This window comes from Pseudonaja textilis, chromosome 3, assembly GCF_049901715.1.
Source record: "Pseudonaja textilis isolate UNSWEBS1 chromosome 3, rPseTex1.2, whole genome shotgun sequence".
Lineage (NCBI taxonomy): Eukaryota > Metazoa > Chordata > Lepidosauria > Squamata > Elapidae > Pseudonaja > Pseudonaja textilis.
Genome location: NC_141992.1, coordinates 114,483,462 through 114,507,473, shown reverse-complemented (window position 1 = coordinate 114,507,473; position 24,012 = coordinate 114,483,462).

The window sequence follows — 24,012 nt, the reverse complement described above, 5'->3', positions numbered from 1 at the left end:
CGAAACAGACTGTACCTCCATCCTACAACTGAAGACTGGATTTTGGTCTTCTTGAAATGTCACCTGATAATGATTATGAAGCTTATATTGGATAGGCTGCCTTTCATGCACTGACTGAGAACAATATCCTCCCCCCTCCACCCATGCATTTGAGGGTGGTCAACATAGTCAAGATGGCTCCCACAATGGTATGATTGAAACTTCATTTCCCTCTTAATTTATTTATTAAAACTTTTATGTGGGGGGAGGAAACCAGGATAAATAAATAGCTACAAAAAGAAGCCGGCGGGAGAAGGAAACAATGCATAAAAGAATGAAATATCAGTAAATAGTTCCATTTGAAGTTTGTTATTTAAGTTATTTAATTAATTATAAAACTAAGTTTATTGTACCATTAAACAAACTAACTAGAAATCTACATGAATTCTGAACATAAGAGTAGCATCCCCACTATTTATTGTTATTTTAAGAACAGATGCATGCAATTATTAAAAAACACAAAAACAAAGAAAAATTAATAAAAAGAGTATTTGTAAACCACTTAGTTTGACATCCTTTCTGACTGTACTCCAAGTGAGAATTATATCTTGTTTATAAACATTAATATTGTGCCTCAGTCACTACAGCCATCATGACTTTTTTGTCCATCCCACTTTACGACTCCAGATTTCTAAATGCTAAAATTGCTTGCCAGGTAGGACTCAAATGATGGAGATATTGTAGTGTCCTGGAACCACTCAGATTCTTACAGTGCATTAATGTCACTAAGGACTAGATGCTTGGTGAGGCAGCTCAGAAAGTAGACAATCCCTCTTTCTGAAGGGACGACTACTTTTCCCAGTCATTGAAAAAAGTCTGCCAAACATTAATTATTTCTGCCTTGGTGCATATTCCTAATTGCTATTTTTTTTTGACAACAGTCATTGTAGAGAAACGATCTAGTAAGTGCAGGTGGCTAGGTGGTTTCACATGCCATAGTTCGCTCTTTGAGAGATACTTCAAAAGAGAGATGGTATCTAAAAGGAATACAGCAGGAAGAGGAAAGCATAAGCTGAGCAACCCTTTGGGACAGAAGGTCAGAAAAAATATGATGGGCTGCAAAACAATGTCATAATAACCAAATGCATCAGTGTATGTGCCCCCAATAGCAAAAGCAATAGCACTTAGACTTACATACCACTTCACAGTGCTTTACTTTCTAAGCAGTTTACAGAGTCAGCATATTGCCCCCAACAATTTGGGTCCTCATTTTATCCACCTCAGAAAGATGGAAGGCTGAGTCAACCTTGAGCCTGGTGGGATCTGCCAAATTGGAGGCAGCCAGCAGTCAGCAGAAGTAGCCTGCAGTACTGCATTCTAACCACTGAACCACCATGCCTCCTAATGCCCCATTTGGAGCACTGAACCACAGCAATAAGGGGCTGAAGGTTCTGATTTCTGTGAGCCAACATGGCCTTCTAATTCTTACTCGTTCACTCCCATTCATCTAAAATCAGGGGTCTACCATATCAGCTGAAACCTCATAAACCCTAAGCATCAGAAAAAGTACTACCAAGCTCCTGGTTTTTAGATTCCAAAGACTAACTGGTTCTCTTGCTACAATTGTGGTGTTCCAGCCAACATCACCAGGAATGAACAGGATGGCTTGTTTGGATCCAAATAGTCTGAAGGAGGGACTGGAAAATGGGCCTTAGGGCTGTGTGGCAGCATCCTATGTGATCATCTGGCTCCATTGTCTTTGGCTGGTGATTTTATTTTACTACATTCAATTGTGTATGTTGGCCAACTTCATACTATATGCCTGATATTTTATTTAAAAAGCATGCTAAATTTGTGATTTCACTTCAGTTACATTTTTATTGCATAAGATTTCATTTCTGTCTTCATATATAATAACATGATAGGTTTCATATTACCCTACTGCATAAGGATTATTTCTTTCATATATAATTGATTTTTCACCTTTTAAGCAGGAGCTAAAGGATGAGTCTTGTGTTCCTTTCTTTTCCTTTATTTCCTCCAAAGCACCCCTGCAAGGCAGGTTGGGCTCAGAGGCTGACTGGTCCAAAATCACACAATGACCTTGCATGGTTGGAGGTGGATTAGAAACCTAGTGTCTCTTCTTCTAATCTGAAACCTTAAGTCCCTGCAGTTTTTATGGCAATATTTTTCAGAAGTAGTTTTTCATTCCCTCCTTCCTAGGACTGAGAGAAAGTGACTGGCCAAGGGGACCCAGCTGGCTTTGGGCTAAAAGTGGGATTAGAATTCTCAGTCTCCCAGGTTCTAGTCTGCAACTTAACCAGTGGACCAAACTGGCTGTTGTTTAATTTGTGGCAGCTAATTAATTTGCTAAATCATAGCTTGATATGGTAATCATCAAATGAGATGGGTTGAGATCCAAAAGCTCTTAGTAAAAATCCAGAGACTATACATGGTGAAAGAAGACAGAAGAATTGCATGAGTTTAATTGAAACAATCTGAAATGACATTTCTTCCCTGATAATTTGCTTTTGCAAAAGACTCAGTATGGCTTTTATACCCCATGCAATAAAAACAACAACAACAAGAGCTATTTATTTTCAACTTTGCCAGAAGAGGAGGAAGCAGAGTCACCTTGTAGGGGAGATGAGCAGCATAAAAATTAAACAAGCAAACCAACAATAAATAATGTACTTTAGGTAAAATAAAAATGTTATTGCTCATAATTTCAAATTGCTGCATCAATTGTTTTCCTTTGAACTAATTTCCTGAAGAAGACTATCCTGTACAAAACAATGTGGGCTCTAATAATAACTCAAATATGAGATACTTTAAATCTTTCTGCTTCTACTACAGTGGATACCATTATTGCCAATTCTCTTCCTCCTCCTCCTCTTCCTTCTATTGCAGCTGATTGCTTTATACTATTTACTGGGGAGATACAAGTCCTCAACTTACCATCATTCATTTAACAACCATTAGAAGGTACAATGGGACTGAAAAAGTGACTTATAATCATAACAGGATCCCCACGGTTACTCGATCAAAATTCAGACACTTGGAAACTGGCATGTATTCATGATGGTCACATGATAGCCATTTGTGACCTTCCCAGCTGGTTTCCAATAAGCAAAAGCAATAGGTGAAGATGAATGCACTTAATAACTGGAAGGTTCATTTAATAACTGTAGCAATTCATTTATTAACAATGTCAAAAAGATTGTAAAATCGGGCACAACTCACTTAAACAATTTCTTTGCTTAGCAATGGAAATCCCAGTTTCAACTTGAGGGCTATCTGTAACCTGATGCTGACAAACTTAGATGCTGTATGTAATGTGCATGTAAGTATAGAAAGAAACACCATAGGAGGAGGAGGAGGAGGAGGAGGAGGAGGAGGAGGAGGAGGAGGAGGAGGAGGAGGAAGGAGGAGAAGGAGAAGGAGAATTAGAAGGAGAAGGAGAAGGAGAAGGAGAAGGAGAAGAAGAAGAAGAAGAAGAAGAAGAAGAAGAAGAAGAAGAAGAAGAAGAAGAAGAAGAAGAAGAAGAAGAAGAAGAAGAAGAAGAAGAAGAAGAAGAAGAAGAAGAAGAAGAAGAAGAAGAAGAAGAAGAAGAAGAAGAAGAAGAAGAAGAAGTAGTAGTAGTAGTGGTGGTGGTGGTGTTAGTAGTGCTTATTTCTGTAACGCAATCCAGAGTGGGCACTATTTAGATCTAGTACAATATTCTTACTGATTGATTGCATTCATTTAAAAAAAAATAAAGGGAAATAAATCAGTCTGTAAAGTGCTCTTACTATTTGTCATTTTCACTGAAAGCATGGGGGGAGTTAATGCAGACATTTCCACTTTGTAGACCTGTCAAAGTCCCATGCCAAGTAGTCTGGCCACTGGTGGTACTTGTTTAGAACAATGAGAAATGCAATCTAACACATTTGAAGGACCCTAGTTTGGGAAGGTTGACGTACAGACTGTAAATATGAGAAACAGTGGCAAGTATATGTCTCTCCCCTCCTCAGTTTTATCTCTGATACATTGGAAGAGATGCTGTTTTTAATGGCACTTTCAGTGCAGCTTTATCCAAGCCAGGGCTCCTTTGTTGAAATTCACCCTCCCCCAGTGATGGTCCTTCCTGCTAGCTTCCTGCTCCTCCTTTAGAGATTTTATGTATCAGTCTTGTCATCCTGCCCCGTTAGCTATGAGCCTTCCTATGTACTGTGGTGTTCTGAGATAGCTCTCTCACACACCTGGAACAGATTGTGGAATAAGGGGAAGAAAATTCCTTGTGCGTTATGGCCTGGAAATCTGCAAGGGGACAATTAATCTTATGCTAGGATGAAGCATCTGAGTTATTCCACACATGGGTCCTACTACCTTTGTTGCAACAATCATGACAGAAAATCATGGTGCAATGCTCTCTGAACTGGCCATCCAACTCTTCCCGGTCAGAAAGAATAAACTCAGTGGAGACCAAAGAGAAGACAAGGAAAGAAGTTCCAGTAGTTAGACAAGGCAGCTCTCAAATATTAGACTTGGTCTCTGATCTAGTTCTCAGGAATGACATTTTAAATAAAGTGAAATTGGCATTAAGAGATACTGTACAGCATGGCCCCAGTCACTTGTCATCCCGCTGTGCATTTCAATAGAATTTTCCATGTACAGTTTGATTGTATATATCTCAACTTACAGATGATAGAAGTTTAATCATCAGACTGACATTGTCAGCCCTATTGGTATACCAAAAGATTTAAAGGTGCTACAGTAAATATTTTTTTTTTAAAAAAAAACCCTCACATTTCCCACTCTAGGTTAGTATTTGCTGCCAAGGTCAAATGAGACATAATGTTTGCTCAGAAAAGCATGGTGTTTCTTTGGATAATTCAATATGCCAGTTGCTGCTGTTTGAAGCAGCAGCGATGCAATATTGTTTTTTTTCATGCTAACCTTCATAAATGCTTTTCACTTAAACAGGAACTTCCAAATCCTAGCACAAACAGTGACTGATTATATGTACAACAATAAAGCTCTTATCACAATGGGATAGCAAACAAGACAATGCTTACTATTAGAGTAAGAAATAGAGGTGTGTTTGTATAATACAGCTGATTATTATGGTTTGGGGGGATGCCAAAGCACACTGGCTCCTTTAGGAACTGCATGGACAAGTTTTGTCTCATGGGACTAGTTAATACACACATCCAGACCAACTGATAAAGCTTTTTGTCATACCAATTGAAACTAAAGGTGGAAAAGTGGCACTTATTTTAAAGTTCCTCTGCTGGGGGACTCTCCCTGCTAGTAAGAACAGAAGTCTCAGGGAGAAACTACAGTGAACTTGGCTCCCTAATTCCAGTGCTTTTAATCTGTGCCAGCCCTCATTCTTTATTTGGGATTGCAGGATACTGTCTCCAGCTCCTTTCTGGGGGAAGTGGGGGAGAGAGACTTTTGGCTTCATGCAAGGAAAGCAGCAGAAGCAGCAGAAGTCTTTCTTTCTCTCCCCCAAATTCCACCAGAAATGAGTCTTTGTGAGACTTATAGTGCCGGTGCAGAATCTTGGAGCAAGATGCCTTGCAGGGTTCCAAAGACTCATTTCTGGCGGAGTTTGGGGGAGAGAAGACTTTTGCTGCTTTTCTTGCGTGCAGCCAAAAGCATAAGAAGAAAGAAGTGGAAAGAAGCAGCCCAGTGGCCAGGCCAGGCATGTGGGGCAAGTGGGGCAAGTTCCCCCCTCCCCTCACTACGTGTTGTTCGCAATGCAAGCGACATAAGACTTATGGTCCTGTAGGCCATGTGGGCAACACAGCCTTGTGTTCCAGCGCAGCCTGGATTAATTGCTTTGGGAGGTGCTTTGGGGGTGACATTTCTCCGTGGACCACCAAAATTTTCTTGCAGACCACCAGTGGTGACCACTGCTTTGGACTATGTAGGAGTGTACCTGTGGCAGCTGTCCAAAAATTTTTAAAGCAACTATATCTTTTTTTTTTTTTCAGATAACCAGATATGCATTTAGAATTTTGAGAAATCATGCAACAAACTGTTGCTAAAGAGAATATGACTGGATGCCAATTTCCATTTTACTGAAGAGAAAGCTCAATGGTAAAATTTTAAAAAAAGTGTTCCACCACCCAATTATATTAATAGAAGGGAGATGCGGCAGTTGAGAACATAAATTTTCTTTTTTGTCAAATGGTAAAAAGCTAATGTTAAAAGATAAATATTTTCCTTCCAAATCTGAATATTTAGCAGAAGTTGGTTGAATGTCATGTAAGACTCTCTCATCTTGGGATTTCCAGGGAAGAAATGGTGACATTAAGGCAGTTCTGCTAAAAACAGAGCCAATGAACACATTGGAATGAAATGCAAGTGAGTAGACCAGCTCTTCATAATTTTTCTTTGGACAAGGAGAAAAATTGAGATTGCCCTCAAGTGCTCCAGACAGCTTCTCCTTGTGAAGAAAGTGCAAGAAGGCATTCTCTAGTGCAGAAGTCTCCAAACTTGGCAACTTTAAGACTTGTGGATTTCAACTCCCAGAAGTCCACAAGTCTTAAAGTTGCCAAGTTTGGGGACCCCTGCCCTAGTAGGTTTAGAGCTCTGGGAAACAAAAGAATATCACCTTGTTCAAACCATGGTTGGCACCTTCAAAAAAACCCTGAGTTTGCATACTTTCTTTTCTAATCACTTAATGTGGCATTTGTGTGTGTCTCTCTGTGTGTGTATGTATGTGTATAGAGACACACAAACATAGAGACATATGCATACATGTGTTTACATGTTTACACATGTATATATTAACCAGGGGTGGGATTCAAATTTTTAACAACCGGTTCTGTGGGCATGGCTTAGTTGGTGGGCATGGCTTGGTGGTCATGTGACTGGGTGGACATGGCTTGGTGGTCATGTTACTGGCTGGGTGTGGCCAACTCAACATCACTCACAACGAGGCACGCATCTCCTCGCCTGGCCTCTCGTGACTGTGGGGATGCTACAACAGTCATAAGTGTGAAAAACAGTCATAAGTCACTTTTTCAGTGCCATTGTAACTTTGAAAGATCACTCCACACAAGCAAAGTACCAGCAAAGGAGGAAAAAAAAAATACTCCAGAGATGTTCCTGAGACAGGAAGTCTAGTCCTGCCAAGAATGGAATAAGGGTTAATGGAGGGGCAGTTTCTGTAAGCAACACCAGAATGTTTCCTTCCTGCCTTCCTTACAGGATTAGGCCAGTAATTTCTTCAAACAACTAGTTCTCCAAACTTCTTAGAATGTTAACAACCAGTTCTAGTGAATAGGTGCGAACTGGTAGAAATCCCACCCCTGGTATTAACAAGGAAAACCTAATAGCATCTGCAGAATATAACTTCTGTTGCAATTCCCCAATGAGATATTGGGGGATTCCCTGCCTACTCTTCCCCTCACCCCCAATTGTCTTCTAATTGTGGGTATATGTGACTGATTCAGTCCTGGGTACTTAATCAGTCACATTGTTAATTTATTTTGTTTTGAATTTGAAGTGTGGTATTTTTCTACCATGTCCTGCAGTTTTTGAAATGATCTTAGTTATTAAATAAAATACAGTCTATGTTAAAATGGGCACTTGTCCAGAATTGTAAGTACTTTTATATTATTCAAATAACTTGGCACGTATTGGTTGCATATAATTTAATGGCAGCAAGTTTCTGACACCTGAAATACAACCTTTAAACCATCTCAGATGCACATTTATGAGTACATACGTGCTTTCCGACCATAATAAATATTTAGCACTGTAGAAGTTTGGATTGTTTTACTTTCAACATTCTACATCTGCATAATATCAGAAGTCAAAATAGTATTTATATCTTATTTTTGGCATCAGATTTAAGTGAAGCATTTTTTTTTTTAAAAAAAACAACCTGGTACATGCATTGCTTTGAGTGGTTTAGAAGCACTGACCGGTGTGAAAACAAACATGATCCAACTTTGAAATTCTGCTACTCTAACAAAGTGGTAACAGTAACACCACACATATCTCATTTAGAAGATAAATTACACCATTGTATTATTTTATATTCTTAGCACAGAGCAAATTTATTACTTACCATAAGATTAATGCATGTATGCTTTTGAAAAGATAGGAGTGTTATATCACTGAGGGAAGAATGGAGGCTGAAAGAGCTGCTGGTACAATTTTCTTGTTAGCTAATTGTTTGTTTGATATTTGTATGCTTTAATTTACATTATGTTACTTAATATTAGACTGATTGTTAATAGTTTGGGTTATGTACATTCTCTTCTCAAAACATAAATTTAACTCCATACCCAAATAATAAAAAAAACCCAAAGAAGTCAAATTCTGCAGCCTGTTATTTCATGCAAATTTACAAAATGTCTGTTTTTATTTATTTTGGTTTTATCAGAAGAGTAGTCACACTGACATTCAGAACACTAGTCATCCATTATTAAAATGGGCCTTGTTTCTGACATCCAGCAGCCATTACTTATGCCCTTTGCCTGAACATCTTCACAGCCAAAATAGATAGCATTTTCATTTTAAATGCAAAATAAAAACTGAAATAAGGTTAGGATTAGGGCTGTGTTTTTCTATAATACAGGTAACCCTCGACTTACAACCCCAACCTTCATATAAATTAACAGTTGCCTCACTTTCAAATTCTTTAGAACTTTTGTTTTAGACAAACTCTCAAAACCGATCAAGTGCCAAACATACAGGCAGTCCTCAAGTTAATGACCACCATTGAGTCCAAAATTCATGTTGCTAAGTGAGAAATTTGTTAAGTGAGTTTTGCCTCATTTTACAAGGTTTTTGCCAGATTTGTTAATCACTGCTGTTGTTAAATAAGTAACATGGTTGTTAAGTGAATCTGGCTTCCCCAGAAGGTTGCAAAAGGTGATCACATGACCCAGGGAAACCAAAACTATCTTGCGGTCATATAAGGCAATTGCCAAGCATCCAAATTTCAATGACATTAGTGATGCTGCAGGTGTGATGTTGTAAGTGTGAAAAATGATCATAAGTCACTTTTTCTCAGTGCTGTTGTAATTTCAAACTGATACTAAACAAATGGTTGTAAGTTGAGGACTATCTGTACATAGTAGACCTCACTACATTTAGATGAATAAAAGATGTTTTGTCATAGCCTTCACCTGGAGTGCAATTTTGAAGTCTAGTTGAAAAGTGCTTTTTCAAAAATGGAAAGAAATGTGACAAAGAAAAACAAAACAAAACAACCACTTCATAAATTCATGGCACAACATAGGAGAACAAACCCATCAGGACTAGATTCAGCAGTCCATCTGCACTTAAAAGACAAAGGCCGCTCTTTTGAAGACAGCAAAGTCCATATTTTGGATAGAGACGACCGACCGCTGGTTTGAAAGAGGTGTCAAAGAGCCCACCTATGTCAAAATTGAACAGCCCTGTTTCAACGGAGGGGGAGGGATAAGACATAATCTATGTCCAATCTACCACACAGTCCTTTCAACAGTTCCAAGAAGGCTCCACACCCATTTGCACCACTCAGATGACCCTGATGACATAGATAAATCTCCAGGTAGCCTTAACAACTCTCTAAAAGTATGCAAATGACCAGCTGTTTGCAAGGAGTATAAATTCTTCCATTCCTCACCATCCAGTCACAGCTGAATAAGTTTCTTGGATGAGAAGTGAAATGTCTTCAAAGAAAATTCAGAAAGTCCAGTTGCCTTTTGAAAAAGCACCTTTGGGACAACCATGACCTGGATAACTGAGAATCTCCATAGACAGACAAAGAAAAAAGCATAATATGATATCTCGTTATAACAATAAACAGTTACAATTCTATATACGTGTGTGTGTGTGTGTGTGTGTGTGTAATGGAAATATTATTCAAGTATAAATATTTCTAACGCATTCTTAAGATGCATTTTAACTTATTGTATTCTGTATAAATGAGTCCAATATTTCACTATACTTTTCTATATCAAATCAGTGGCTATGTAGATGAGTTAAATGTTGCCACTTGCTCTGCCATAATAACATAACCACTACACAAATCTAAACAAAATGTACATTAGAAGTTGCCCATTAATGAATGAACGTGATACCATTGCCAAGGCAACACTAATGGGAATTTGGAGTCTTCTGAAATTGAAAAGTTCTCAAACTGTACCAGGCTAGAATTAGCATGAGCAACAGACAACCCTGGTTATCTCTGAGAGTGTTAGGTAACTGGATCTGGCAGCAATTTAATTTCACAGAATATGCTCAACCTAGTAACTGATTTCAAACATTGTGAAAAATATAAAAGACCTCTAGACTCAACTGCTCAGTGTTTGTATCACTATCACCATAGATTGTAGGTCTTCTTGTGCTCACTGACAGGAGAAAAGGCTAGTAAGGACACCAGCCTGATCTTGGTTGTTTCTTTCAAGGAAATCTCCAAATGCTCTAGTTGATAGGAGGCCAGTCTCTAGCTCCCTTTCACAGTAGCTTTGTTTCTCTCATTTTCCTTGACCAGGGCATGGTTTAGTCCTAGAAGCTACGGGAAAAATTGCACGGTAAATGATAAACAGTGCAACAATAAAATCCTCATTAGCCATGCTATAATTAAATAAACACTCTCTTTATGATTCTGCAAAGGGACAAAAAGCTTTCCTCTGTTCTTAATTTCTTAATGTCTCTGCAGGTTTTTTTTTAGACTACAAACAAGTATACAAAACAAACAACCAAAGACAGAACAACCCCTTCCTCCCACAAGTCAACTGTTTTCCATTTGAATGCTTTCAAATGTTTAAATTATTGCAAGTTCTAGAAAGTGAGGATAAAGCCTTATTTTTTTAATTGCCACTAAACTGGGCTATTTGAAATGCAATAAACAAAACTCCAGATTTGTAAATGGTCTTACTTTTGATTTTCGCCCAGCAAAATATGGTGGCAAGCTCATGTTCAACTTATGGAATCACAGAAAATTAGTGCAAACTTAATGAAAAAATGATGTGTGGGTAATTATTTTGGCTTCAAAAAGAAAACACATCCTGTACATAGCATCTGTAAGCGATTGTTGCTCTCTTGCAATGAAAGAACAGCAGATGACATAGCTATTGCTTTTTTATCATCACTATAACTCTTAGGTCTAATTTTTACAGATTCTGCCAGGCTCCAAAATCCTGAGACCACATGATGAAGTTTCAGCTTTTGTAGGAATCACTCTGTGCCAAGAGGTTTCTTTCCACAAGTAATCCTAAGATTTTAGAATAGAATGCACTATTCAGGCTTAGTTCAGTATGAAATTAAAAACAGGATCTGCCCATTACAAAAGAAGGAAAAGCTGCAGCCTGTACGCAATAACTTGTTTAAGTTGCTTAAGTTTAACAGTTTAAAATTGGGAGTAAGAATAGCACACAATCACAATAAGATTCACCTATTAAAGATGTATAAATCTATTAGGAATCTCCAAATTAAACAACGAACATTTTTAATATACATTACCAGCTTCCTATTTTTTGACATTCAGTTTTTCATAAATAAGATTGTTTTCACTATTAATTTTTAAATTTTTATTTTAATTTCCAATTGTATTGATTGAGGTGTGTTAAAAAAAGGTGAGCATATAAACCCTAAACAAACTCATAAATAAACAATCTAGCTCTTGTTTAAAACATTCCAGAATAATTATCTTTAAATTAGAGCTCCTGTTTTATAACAAAAAGTGCCTCTCAGAAATCTTCCAAGCAGGATCCCTTTCTGCTCTTTTACTTCAATTTACTTTAAAGAATTCTATTGCCAGTGAGGTGGTGTTTGTGCAGGTAAATACATTACTCATCCTTTGACTACATGCAGACAGGACCAACCTCATTTTACTCTCTGCATTAGAAAAATAACAACCATACTAATAATTTTATTCAGGGAAAAGGAAACTTTAAACAACATTTTAGTTATTGAACTCAAAAGCAAGAGTTCATACATAAGGGAGAAGCAGTTACCTTAAAGACACAATATATATTTACACACAATACATACCTAAGCCATCAAGCCCACCCTGCTCCCTTGCAAGTAGCCACAGCAACAAATGTTTCTGCAAAAGATGCAGTTACTTAATCTTGATTTGAACTTTTAGTCTTGCCTTATCCAGTTCACTCTTCTCTTCTTGGCTTTTCAAACCTTGGCCTCTTTCACCTGCCAACCGCACAAGTCAATTCCTCTGGCTAAGTTATGTGTAGGTAAATTACTTTATGACATAGGTTAATTTCACTTATATAGCCTTGCAGTGTTTTATAATAACTTTATGTCTGTTCACTTCGGCTACTTGTGGAACAAGTTGCCATCAGGTTCCAGTACTGTGATACAATGATTTGCCTTAAAGAGGACAGATTAGGTACTACTAAATAGAAGCCCTTTATTTCCCTTCACATCTATACTCTAGTCTAAATCATTGTATTGTTTCAAAGAAAATGACAAAACCAAGTTGACTGATTTGAAATATTGACACATCAGAAATTGTGCCATTCATGTGATCTGTTGTTTTTGGATACCATTGTCTGAATCCTTTTTTGATCCACCAAGACTAAATTTATGCAGGTACAGGAGTTCTAACAAAAGTTCAATTAATTTTACCTCAAGCATAAAGCAAAATAAAGTCTCATTTGAGTCAAGCTTGACTGTTCATTTTCATAGTTAGGTCTCTCTGTGTGTAGCCATTTGCTATTGCCTTTTATGAAGATATTCTTTTGACTTCTAGCCTAATCTACAGCCCCTGTCTTCCAGGAAAGCCTCTCACCCAACGCATATCCAGGACCCAATCCTGCTTAGCTTCCATGCCTACCCAAGTACTACTATCTGCTGAGGCAATGACAAATAAACCAGTGCATTTTGCAAATGTATTTTTTAAAGGAGGCACTCTATTTTCTTTACCAAATTCCTTCCAACTGGCAATACATATACTGGTCCCCACCCCTGGTTTTTGACCCCTTATGCTGATAGTTGAACCTGACAAGAAAGAAAATATGTAAGCAATTTATAGCATCAAAGCATCTCAGCCAATTGCTGGGAAGGTGCACTGGTAATTATAATTGACATATATATTATAGGTATAAATGCATGTAGGCAGATGTATCCTACTTTCAACTATAGATTTTACAGGATTGTGATCTTGGAATGTCTCCATTCTTCATGGGACTAGGCACATGGTTCTGAGTGTGTAAATGTAGCATTTTGTTTTAAAAAACAGCCCCGGAAATTAATGATTTATGCAAGGGTGCTGATTTGTTCATTTGTAAAATTCATTTAAGGAAGGCTTGTTTTTGAAGATATTATCTTTGCAGTAATTAGAAGGCTTGGGGAATTCTATACCATCATGTATGGTTTTTAAAGGAGAGAGCTGCAAAGAAATCGGAGATTTTAATTTGCCTATGTGTGTGCATTCATCTTTCATATGCTACACTTTTCACAGTAAAAATATAAGGCATGAATAACAAGTCATTACGTACAATTAACCAGTTCAGCAGTTAGCACTTCTGTTTTCATACTCTGTTCTCCTATATTACCAGAAGAATTAAATTAAATTTCTATATCATAATTTCAGCTTAGACACCACCACCCCCCCAAAAAAATCTGGGCATTTTCATCAATAATAACAAAAATAACACTTCTGAAGCCTGTTCAGAACTACACAGCACATACATGTACACACACTCAAACATACACCCACAGACACAGGGGCACCTAGAACAAATGAAGCTTTTTCTCCCTCCTTTCTTGCCACTACATTTTTTTTAAAAAATTTCAAACTTTCAAACTTTCAAAGCTGTCCTGCTTCTTGCTTCTAGCCCTGATAAGGAATCTCTTCAGTGAAGAATTTGCTAGATATCTGTCAGATTGAACTATGCCTTTTTTTTGAGGAAAATTATGATATTCTAGTTGACATGGGAGGAATGGGTGATTGATTTCAGACTTTTCTTTAGTACTGATACAAATATATCATAAAATAACCTCTTATTGTAAAACATCAAAATATAAAACATATACAGATTAAACTATCAAAATGTCATTAAAATTATATAACAAAAATATTATTCTAAGTTTAAACATAAGTACAAATGCATGTCTATTAATATGAACAAAATAGATATTTCTATAATTATAACAAATCTAATAATCAAATCCTAAAATTAACATAAAAGTCAAATTTAATACTTTAAGAACTCAATGTTTCATTTCATGTAATTTTCATTTAAAATGTCAATAACAATGTATTTCTTGAAATGCATTTTGGAAAAGGTTTAAAAGACAGTTTTCTTATAAAAGTATACTAATTCCTGCTACTATGTCAGGACTTTTGAATTTTGTTTTCATTTTTTTGGAAGCCAGAATGATTTGGCAGCATATACATTTATTGATTATTAAAAAATCTGTTCAGGGTTTTGGAGTGGCTATTTAAAACTTACAGATGATTTACATGAGTTCTTACTATGTAATATTTGCACATTTCTAACTTGCTCTGAGAACCAAATTTGGGACTCCAGAAATAGCTGTTCCTTGAAATACCCATTTTGATCCATTTCTACTAACACTATCCAGGATGGTGCAGTTATGCAGAACTATGGAATGACACATTTGGAGCAAAAGTTGGTTGAGAGATTTGAATCGGCACAAAGTGAAGTGACATAGCTCTTAGTAACGATTTATCCAACTTAATATCTGAAATTTTTGTAAGGGAATTTCTATTCCTTTCTCAAGTAAGCTCTAGGAATTCAGTAGCTATGATTTTGCATGGTATAGTATTTTTTTTGTTTCACCTTCCTACCTGAACTTTCTAGTTCTCTTGGGCACAGTTATCCTTTAGATGTTACACTTATTCATATTTAGCTATGTACTCCTTGGGTAAAAAAAAGTCAAAATACATATAAAATGTACATTTTAAAATAAAAGTATTGAAATGCATATTTTGAAGGAAATTGATAAAACCAATGTATTATGCATAAAGTATTAAAATCAGTTCCTAAATTTGGATGTATTTTGAATACATTTTGTGTTTGTTTGTATGTCATAGACAAACACAGAAGCATGGAACACTGAACCAAAACAGAAGGCCAAAAATAGACGGCTCTGTCTGTATTCCTGTCGCTACTTTGTGGAGCGTCTCTCCTATCCAAACTGGTTTCTCATTAAAAGTACTGTGTGGTGCTTTTGCAGCATAGAATGCATATTCTAAGGGTATGGCAGCATTCCAGATTTCATAGGATTATTTACTTTTCTCCATCTGATATCAGATGCAAGGCTGTTGATTCAGAAGAGAAAATCTAACATGAACATGCTTTCCTTCCAGCTCACAAGACAAGTACTTTTTGAAGCAGAAAAATTCTAATTTTGGACACTCCAAAGGAGGTTGTTTTGGAAATGGGTGTTGAACAGAAAAGGAAAGGAATGGGTGATGAACAGAAAACCTAGGTACCAAGTGATCTGGTCCATTCCTGATACCACTATAAATCTCATTCAGGTATATATTTATATCATTAATGCGGCTAGCCTAAATCATTATGTAATTATGTACAAATAAACAATCTTGCTTTTTATTCTCTTTTCTACTGTGCTAGTCTGAATTTAGCAGGTTATTGATCTTCTTGCAGTGGTCTATGAAAAGTTTTTGTTTGTCTTGCTTGTTATACTAACTAGCTCCAGTGAAGGCAGGCCAAGATATTATTCTCAGTTATTTAAGTAATAATTCAAATTAACATATGGGCAGCTTCCAAGGTTCAATTGAGAAAGTAGATGAGAACCCCCCCCCCAAAATAGATAAGGATCAAATAACATGATGAATAGCATAGCCAATATATTTAAAGAGGATCATAACATTTTGATTCTTAGTTATTTTATTAAATAGTTCTAAAGAAACAACAGGTAAAATGAATGTGCCTCATAATTTCAGAAGAAATATCTTCTTGTAAAGATTTATTGCTGTGAGTGAACTTCATTCAACCAACAGAATTTTATAAATGCCCCAAGAACAAATGTAATTACTGAAAAATAAGTCTCTTTAATGAATATTATTAAAACTATTAATAAAGAGGCTAAGCAGATGCAAAAAGAATATTTTCCTAAATAAGAAATAATTTTACTAGAACCAAATATTAGATTCAATGTAAGAGATATACATAGATTTAGATAATAGGTTGTCAATAAATATTAAGAATTTAGCAACTATATAATCCAATTAAAAATAGTACAAAGACTATATAACATTTTGTTTTTAATATAGAAAAGAGGTTATATTGTTTAGAGTGACACTATTCATAATATAATTTTAATAAATCTGGAATAAGGGGCAAAAATAGATGAAGTTTATTTCTTTGTAGTATGGTAATACACACACACAAGTTATACTTTATCTATAGAGCTTCCATTTTAGAGTTCTAATTTATTATTCTTGGTAAGAATTGTGTATATATTTACAGATGTAAATAGTTGAGACTAGAAAAAAGAATTCAAAATATATGCAGGTCTATAATAACCTGCTCACAAATAAACAGCTTGTCTATTGGGAGAAAATGAGGGCATTAGCCAAAGTATTCATTTAATTTTTAAATTTGTGTTTTAGCTGTAATAAACAGTAAAGGAAAGACTGCTACATTAGGTTGAATACTGTTCATAAAACAGGAAGCCCTGCATTATTTAAAATAGTTCGATATTGTAATAAACTAAAATATGTATTTTTTATCCTAAAATAATGTAATGTATGGAATTGACTTTAATTAGCCAGATTTCCTTCCATCGAGTGTAATTTATTATAATAAAGAATTAAAAAGAACAATCTTATTAGAGAACATGGGTTTGTGAATAAAAAGCTTTAATCAAAGAAAAAAGATAAGGAAATTGAAATATATACATACAAGACTAAAGATGTTCAATTTTTTAGTTCCAGACTTAATTTCTTTTTTAAATAAACAGTAAAAGGGTGATTACAACTTTGATTTAGGAAAGTTACAAATAATCTAAGGCTCCAGATAAATTTGAAATAATATTTTGGAATTAATTATAAATATTCCCTGCTGTGGGAAAATTCTTTTGTTTTGAATTCTCTTTAAAAAAATCACAATAAGATGAGACTTTGAAGATTGGCTACTAGAGAGAACCTGAAGGAAGCAAAAATTGCAATTAAAGGAGAAGAACAATTACATTTTATTTGTGTATACAGAATGGAGCAAATTATTTTAACACTGGATATATTGAAGGATATTTTTGAACAGTGGTCCCAGAAGTTAATTTTAAGCATATCTGCTTCTATAGATATTTTCCTTTTGGTTTTGCGCCATTAATTATGAGGGATAATTTTCAGTCCACATGGATAGTAGCAACCAAATTCTCAATCTTGGGCTTCTCTCCAGGTCTTTTACTCAGTATGGATATGATCGGGAAAAAGGACTCATTAATCAGCATGTAGCAGATACAGAGGATAAACTGAATCTACTAAAGGTCCCCAATCTTTAGTGCCAGTGAATCCAGCTACTCTGCCTCCCTGATAACATATTTAACTAAACTTGACATGCCTAACCATCAGAGGGCCTTTATGCTGAGGTTATGCTGTCGCCTCAGCTGTCCTTGAAGGCCAGTACAGGAAGATTCCCTACCTGGAGAGACAATGGCCATGTGAAACTAGACACACAAGAAACAATAGAGCATATGCTTCTTCAGTGTCTTTATTACAGGAGACATTCATAGTAGCCACATCTCACTGATGTTTGCATAAATGCCCAGGGTGCACAGGACAATTTTATATCTCTCTGCTTTCAGATACTAACCCTGCTACAACATATAATGTGCAATCCTTGGTGCTCTCTGAGATTGGTTGTATGCTTTAATGATTTCTTATCCAGTTAGGTAATATCTTCAGAGCTGGAGGGAAGTACGGTTTGCTCACTGTTTATATACACTAGCTTGCCCTGTCAGTGTTGGCAGGAGGTGTTGTTTTCCTTTGGCAGTTCCTTGATTAGGCTGTTGTTTACTGCTTGATTGTTCATTTGAGTTGGTAGTTCTTTGATTATTTTTTTATTGCTTTCTTGTCAGATGTTACTCCTGGTATTAATACCTGCTTCTGAGTGTTGATTGCTAGTGAAAGGGTGTTCTAATGTTTTTGTTTCCTTTTAGCTTTTTTATTATCTCTTTTGAGTGGGGTGTAAAATGTTGTTTATCTCTATATGCCTGTGTTATGCACCATTATGAATCATGTGTTGTGAAATTCAGGTGTTTTCATCATATCTTTTGACTCCTAATTGTTGTTCACAGCAAAGTGGATGCAAATACACACCTGTAAGAAATGGCACAACCATTAATCCTATACAACAGTGCCCCCCCCCAACCTTTTTGTCACCAGGGACTGGTTTTGTGGAAGACAAATTTTCCATGAACTGGGGGTGGTGGTGGTGGTTTTGGTTTGCTTGCTTGGCCGTCAGTCACTTCCAATTGTGTGGTTTGCTTCTTGACAGGTCATGGACCAGTACCAGTACCAGTCCATGGCCTGGGGTTTGGGGATCCCTGATGTACAAAGTCTCTAAAACACTAAAACAGCATGTTAACTACAACTGATTTAAAATTTTTTCTGCCTCTTGTGCCCAGTTCAACCTGCAAAATAGCCAGAAATATTGGATGGTTGATTGGTTTTTGTCCCTATCTTTCTAAATGAATAGTATCAGTTGCTCAAATTCTGAAGAGAGATACTCAGAGATTAGAAAGCTTCTTCTGTCATTAGATCCACTTATGAGACATCAACCAATCATTTTGTACTATTGGCAAGCCATTGCAACCGAGAAAGAATGGTCTTCAGGCTGTGTAATAACACAAATGCTATATTGATTTTACAGACCTTGGAGGCAAATTACAGCGGCCAGTTGATTAAAAGACTTGCTCAATTATTAATAACATGCTTGAGCTGATTAACCAATTACTTTAATTTATAGATGAATACATTTACATAGGTACTAAAATACAATTTTGAAGAAAAATGTGTATCATTTTTTCTGTTGATATAAAGAAAAAAGTGAGAAAAGGAGAGAAACATAGATGACAAAGACTGCTTAGAGTAACTAACGGTTCATCCGCTAATTCTTATTTGTAAACTCTATGAAACAGAAATGCTGGAATAAATCAAACAAGCATTTAAGTCAAAAATAGTTTTGATCAGTTTAGAATGTGACTTTATGCTCACCTGGGAGAAATGTTCATTAAAATCAGCAAGACTTATTTCCGAGCTATGCTGCATTCTTTTATAAGTCTTCCTATCTTACGTGATCTAGGACTTTTTTGCACTGGCTAGTTGTAACTTTTTTTGAAACAGATGTGTCAGCCTTTACTCAGCTTCCTCCTATAGCAAATTTAATCTTCAGGTGTATTTTCCTGCTGTGGTTTGATCATAGCCTTTTCCTTTTATATCACCTGAAATACTCTTATCTGCTTTTGTTTACAGGCTAACCCAATAATTGTCTATTTTGAAAGAAAAGGAACTCCCCTAAGCTGAAGCAACCGCTATCACTTACTGTAATAGGTTTAACCCATGCCATTTTTCTTTTGTATTGCTAAACTAGCGGAAGAATTATAAGATGCTTTCTAAAAAGTAGAGTTGCTGATTTGAAATCTGACAGAAACATTCTCTTTCTCCTCTCTCACACACATATGATCATGTGGATGCCGCAACGGTTTTATGTGTGAAAAATGGTCATAAGTCACTTTTTTCAGTACCGTTGTGACTTTGAACAATCACTAAATGACCTGTTGTAAGGCAAGGACTACCTGTACGGAATTGGAGCAGAAGCCCAAAGTGGCAATCAGTTTTGATTTCCACATTTAAATGCTGCCCAAACCTTCAAAATAACACCAAATCCAGTCACGTGATAGCTAATGCTGGCAGAGCTACTTTTATTTGAACAGCTTGTAGAAGCTCACCACTCTGATTCTTACCTTAAAAATCTAATGAAGGGGGGAAAGGGTGCTTAGATCTGGCCAGTGGTTCCGCCCTAGAAACAGCAAAGGACCAGCCCATGGTGCCTCTACCAGTGAAAATGGAACTCGGGAGGGCTGCATGTGGTTCTCCTGAGCTCCGTTTTTACTGGCAGAGGGCTGCAGGAGGCCGTCGTGACTGAAAATGGACATTGAGCTGGCCAAACCCAACCTGGCCAGGCTCCCCCTAGCCCCAAGGTCAAACCAACCCTGATGTGGCCCTCAGTGAAATTGATTTTGACAACCCTGCCTTGATGCATCATCCATTTTCACATACATTCTTGGGTTGGCCCGCATAGCCTCTTCTCTCTTTATCTATTGAAATACAACATGAGTGAAACAGCTATTAATGGAAGCTGGGTGAAAATTCCTTCATGTAATCTTCTCATAATGAGGTTATGTAACAATGAGTACATAATGTAAGAAAACACTGCATAGAGGACCATCATGACTGCTTCTAATTATCCTTATTTCTGACCCAACTGGTTCCTAATATGAAATGTCCCCGCATTGAATTTTTCATTTCCAGCTTTTCCTACCTTCCGCAGCCCCAAAATGCTGTTAAACATACTAGATACTTTCGTTGAGTTTTTTATTAATGGAATTTTCTATGCACTAGTGAAAGTCTCCAAAATAGTTGAAAAATGCATAGCAGGTGCGGGGGGATGGACTACATCACAACTCTCTTTAGCCTGTTCAGGAACTAGATGTGAAATCTTCCTCCTCAGTTAAAAGAAAAAAGAAAAAGAAAATTATACATTCCTGGACTTGTTTTTATAAGAAAAATCAAGGGGAAAACTAGTGATTCACTTAACAACTGTGGCAAGAAAGGTCGTAAAATGGGGCAAAATTCACTTAACAGATGTCTCACTTAACAGAAATGTTGGGCTCAATTGTGTTCATAAAATCTGAATAACTGTACCACCAAAACTTGTCCATTTTGCCACAGATCCTGGGTCCTGAGTGTTACAGCTATCCTGCAATGCAATTACATTTTGCTGAATTAGAGAATATATGCAACTTAACATAGATAATTGCTGATATCACCCATCGGTTATTTAAGTGTGAAACAGGATGCTACTATTAATGCATTCTAGATTTCTGTATTCAGCTGAATGGGATGTCCACAATTCATTATCAATGAGTCCAAAATGAAACCAGTTCATCTGTTTTTAATGTAAGCATTTCTTTTTATAGCACTTCTGTAAAGGCCTGGCACACATATAATTTTACTGATGTGGCAGCTTCTTGCAGAAATATTCATTCCATGTAATACGAACAGACCTGGATCCTGCATGAGGATTTTTACTTTATAATTTCTCTTTTCCTCAACATTTATCCAGTTTCTGCACTGTTGATAGTAGTTTGGGAAGCAAACATGGTATGAAGGCTAGCGAATTAACAAAATAATGTGGAAATACACAGTTGTCCTAGCACTCTTATGTTGCTTAGTTAATATAAGAACCGTGTTATAAATGTTCTATCTGATGTTTGCTTGCAGTTTTTTCTTCCTGAGACTTTAAGTTGGAAATCTATGATATGCAAAAGAAAAAAGCAAATGCTGCCACCAACTGTCCAATAAAATGCATATTATTCAGGCATCATAATTTTAGAAGATGAAATTGTTTCTGGCTTCATCTTCAACAACAAAGAAAAAAAGTTAGCTTTTTAGTAGCTTTTGACTATCCAACTGAAATAGAATAATCTAATGTTAAATCTCCACATTTCCAGTTTTTAATGAATATTACAGCTATGACCAGTGGTGGTTGCTTATTTAGTGAATTAGCTTCTAAATCTGTTCCATCCATTTGTATCCACTCCAAAGTATCAAATGTGGGCAGATGGTGAATCAAAATCAGCTGGATACTTTGGGCCATTCCCAGTGCGTTAGCAAAGATTTCTGAGTTGTTTAACCATAGCAACTAAAAATGGGCTTTGGGATTAGCCAAATTCTAAATGTCAAGCTGGGCTGTTTGGGACACATGGATATCTGTGAAGTGATCAGACCCAAAAGAGGAGGCATCATGACTTCTCTGAAGTTTCATAGCGTGCATGGAGAAGATAGGTACTTCATATCCATGTTATTACAAGATGAGAGAGAAATTTGGGGAAGAGAGGGGAGTGGGATGGAGCGGAGTGAGTTGAAATAATCACACAGAATGGTTCATCGATTCTAATTGCCGGTTCCTCCTCTGGTGTGTGGTGATACAAAGAAGGCAGTGCCCTTTGTGCACAGCACAGCTCTTCCCTATCCTCCGCTGTTGGGGGTTTTCCATTTGTGGTGCATTGGGGGAATGCTTAGTGAATAACAAATAAGGATGTGCTAAAAAGAAGAAGAAACAATACAAGTAATGCACAGAGTTGCAAAGAATGCTTTGTTTGGATCATGCTTCAATCACTTCTATGAAACTATTTTGGGAAGCTGGGAAGCTCACCATTATTTCACATTGCTCTGGCTGACATGTTTAGTGGTCAGAAGGGGCTTCTGTTACACAAGCGTAAAAACTTTTTCCACTAGATACGATTGACTATCTAACAGATCCTGGAAACAGAGAAGAGGGAGTCTAACAATTATATGAAGAAGCAGAGCCATTACAGGAAAGATTCCTGCGTCTAGAAAAAACATGACAAAGAGACTTAGAATAACTCACTTAATTATGGCATATATTCATTGGGTTGGAGAATTACTTTGGCAAGCTTTCGGGATTCCCTGATGGCAATAAAGATCTTGTTTCCTGAGTTTGCCAGTCATAAAAGGCTTCATAACAGAAAAGACAGCTAAACCAGTGCAATGCCCTTGAATGTGATGACTACCAGTATCTTGATGGTTGAATACATTTATATGGACAAGATTTATAAAACTGCTTTCTTCTGTATAGTCTGGTGACCCCCGATTGTTGCCAAAAGGACATATTTTGTGGGTGCTGCCATGGATTTAGTGCTCTTCTTCGCGGAGCCCCTTCTGCGAAACAAGTAAACCAGTGGTGTGTTCAAACATTTTACCACCGGTTCGGTGGGTGTGGCTTGGTGGGCACGCTTTGCGCATGCCAAACTCACACTTTGCACAGGCACAGAGGCTTTCCAACTCGCCTCCTGAACTCCTGCACTCTCCCTGTTGCTTCAGCAGCTGCTGTGTGACAATCTGCTTTCTGTGCAAAGCAGCTGTGTTTCAAAAGCAGGACATAAAGGGAGCCTGGGCAGGTGGGTGGGTCCGCAGAGCGTTGGAGAGAATTGGTTTGGTCTGCACTACTCATCGCCTCTACCAGGTTGGCAGAACCAGGCCGAATCGGTAGAATACCACCACTGAAATAAACGCCCTCTTTGTTATCTTTTAAATGTGGTCTAATTATATATTTATGTACCAATGCCATTTAATTATTTTGTTTTACTCTCTATATTGCTTTCCCAAATCATTCATTCTATAATATATTGTCTCAGTAATGTTTCAAGGCAGATTTCAATTGTAGTTTTGCTATTTTAATTGTATGTACCGTATATAAGCTGCTCTCAGCCACTAAGTGAGTGAGTGCAAAAATATAATTCAAAGGAATAAATTACTGCGAGACTGCTTCACTCGAGTCTCCTGAATACAAGGTGTTGAATGATTCTGAATAGGTATAGAAAACCATTTGAAGGGTTTTTTTTTTTTTTGGAACTGTACCTAAATCAAAATATTTGCTATTGTGCAAGAAGCACTGGATTGAATCATATGGCCAGTGCACACTTCTAGTAGCAACAACAAAGCATTCCCCCCTGGCAATAGCTCATCGGTATTATTTCTACTACCTTTATATTGGACTGCCTCTCATTTCACCCTCAGGCCAGTTTAGAAACTGCTTCAGAAAGATCCAGAGACTATTACGAAAGAAAGGAAGGAAAGAAGGAAGGAAGGAAGGAAGGAAGGAAGGAAGGAAGAAAGAAAGAAAGAAAGAAAGAAAGAAAGAAAGAAAGAAAGAAAGAAAGAAAGAAAGAAAGAAAGAAAGATTGGAGTCATTTCAAGTCTATTTTTATAAATAGCTAAAATAGCTCTGAACTCAGTTTTTATACAATTAGTTGGAGACAACCATTCAGTCTGCTACT